This window comes from Bombus affinis, unplaced genomic scaffold, assembly GCF_024516045.1.
Source record: "Bombus affinis isolate iyBomAffi1 unplaced genomic scaffold, iyBomAffi1.2 ctg00000082.1, whole genome shotgun sequence".
Taxonomy (NCBI): Eukaryota; Metazoa; Arthropoda; class Insecta; order Hymenoptera; family Apidae; genus Bombus; species Bombus affinis.
The window spans coordinates 622,501-625,000 of record NW_026108830.1 but is presented as its reverse complement, the minus strand read 5'-3'; the positions used below and the strand labels follow the sequence as shown (position 1 = coordinate 625,000).

At 49.6% G+C, this 2,500-nt stretch overlaps 1 non-coding gene across 1 annotated transcript; it reads left to right on the top strand.

Moving 5' to 3' along the window:
• The first annotated feature begins 1,652 nt into the window (after positions 1-1,652).
• On the top strand, positions 1,653-1,807 carry LOC126927320 (5.8S ribosomal RNA). Its single transcript, XR_007715372.1, has one exon. It is a non-coding gene; the product is annotated as a 5.8S ribosomal RNA (ribosomal RNA).
• Positions 1,808-2,500: the final 693 nt, after the last annotated feature.

Below are 2,500 nucleotides of genomic sequence, written 5' to 3'. Positions count from 1 at the left end.
CGAATATCGAACGAAAAATTACGAATGGAAACCACCCGTAAAGAGAAATGAGATCGAGGCGCTTGCGTGAGGCCGTATACAGAAAGACCCGCCGCCACGATCTCGTATTTTTTTTTTTGCGTCGTGGAGACCGTACAAACGAATAACAAAATCTCTAAAGTGCCTCGTGTCGGAGAGATCATGCTCGCCTATTCTCTTCTATGTTTCGTGGTCTGTGTTGCGTTTGCTCTCCTCCTAGCAACGGGACATCGAAGACTCCTCTTTGGGATCGAACGAAGCGACTAAAACGAGTCGACGAGAGCGAAAGTACGAGTAGCGAGTCGCGCATGTAGAAAGGATACCGACATATCTTCGAAGGTTCTCTTCGAAGATCCATGGATACCTTATGCGCGTCGACCTTTCGTCTCTTTCACCGCTCTCGGTCGTTCTCGAAACGTGCTTCCTACCCATAGGGCGTGTGTTCTTCGTATGTCGTTTTGTTCGAAATAACGAAACCACTTGTAACATACTCGTGGATCGGGTAACCTAGAACGAAAACGCATTGCGTGGATGTTGGCCCGCTATGATAATGATGATGATGACGATGACTATGATGACGATGCGTAGCAACGATTCGTAACTAGTCTAGCCGAAGTTGGTTCAGAGGGGACCGCAGGCTGTCTACCCTCGATGTCGTGAGTCGGACACCCGTGCCGTCGCTAGAGTTTTTTCAAAGCTCGGCTTCTGGATATTGGGAAGAAAGACCGCTCGAGGACGACGGCTGCGCGTGCGTCCCATCGAATTTTTTTTTTTTATACCACCTGAACGACTAAAGTTTCGTCTAGTTCGTCGCATATAACCCGTTCAGAGGGGACCGCAGGCTGTCTATCCTCGTTGTCGTGAGTCGGACACCCGTGCCGTCGCTGAAGTTTTTTCAAAGCTCGGCTTCTGGATATTGGGAAGAAAGACCGCGCGAGGTAGATGGATGCGAGTCCCATCGAATTTTTTTATTTTTTAAAAAAAACAATCACCTGAACGGAGATGTGTTCTCTTTCGTCGATTTTTCACGCTTTGAGTCGTCGCGATCGCCATCCGTTCGGAGGAGATCGCCGACTTCGAAGCCTCGATGTCGTGAGTCGGACACCCGTGCCGTCGCTAGAGTTTTTTCAAAGCTCGGCTTCTGGATATTGGGAGGAAAGACCGCTCGAGGCCGAGGGTCGCGCGAGTCCCATCGAATCTTTACATCACCCGAACGATGGAGGCGCACGCTCTTTTTCTTGAATAATTGGACGAGAGGAATGCATATCGTATTATATATACACACACACACATATATATATATATGGGCTAGCCACCGTGCGTATTTCTTCGCGAGATCGTGTGCTGCACAGAGGATTCAGAATCGGGTGTTATATCCCCGTCGTTTCCTGACGAACGGAGCTTCGATCTCGATGGTTGTTATATATCATAATGTACTTTTCGCCCGGCCGGCGGACGCGCGTATCTTCGCGCGTTCGTCGGATTTCATTTTCGAACGTTTTCGTGTCGTCGATCTTCCGGCGACTTCTGCGCGTCCGATTCCCGTTGGTCGGTCGTGTCGGATCTCGGCTTCGCTCGAACCGAGTATTAAGAGTACATGGAGTACAAGAGTTTTAAAAAATATATGAAAAGATTACCCTGAACGGTGGATCACTTGGCTCGTGGGTCGATGAAGAACGCAGCTAATTGCGCGTCAACGTGTGAACTGCAGGACACATGAACATCGACATTTCGAACGCACATTGCGGTCCACGGATACAATTCCTGGACCACGCCTGGCTGAGGGTTGCTCACGTAAACCTAAGACTGCTTGCGTTGCGTGTCGTTCCTCTCTATCTGTCTCTCTCTGTCCCTTGGTGCCTTCGACAACCCGCCGTCGTTCTTACGATACGTAGAACGTTTCAGAGTCGGAGGAAGCGCACGAAGAAGGATACGAACAAGAGCGGACGCGAGAGAACGTACGCGACGTACGAGCGATTGTTGGACGCTCGTCGGCGTTCGTCGCGGTCGTGTCGAGACCGTGCAATTCGTACGCATGCTCGATATATAAACTATCGTGTTCACGGGAGACACTACGAAACTCTACCTCTGTCTCTCTCTGTCCCTTGGTGCCTTCGACAACCCGCCGTCGTTCTTACGATACGTAGAACGTTTCAGAGTCGGAGGAAGCGCACGAAGAAGGATACGAATAAGAGCGGAGAGAACCGTCACGGACCTGCGTGAGTGCTAGCGGCGTCGTGAGTCGTCCTTTCGTACGACCGCCCGCTTATGCACCGCTTCGTGTCGGTTATCGAATATATTATATATATATATATATATATATATATATACGTAGTGTTGTCCTCGTGACCGATTTTTTTTTCATATCAGCAGATTTGCATACGTTTGCAGGTTTTCGATGAGCACGATGTCCGCGCCCCCGACGTCGTCTTAAATGAATATTATTTTGGCGAGACTGAGAGAAAGCAAATATGGGAACTCG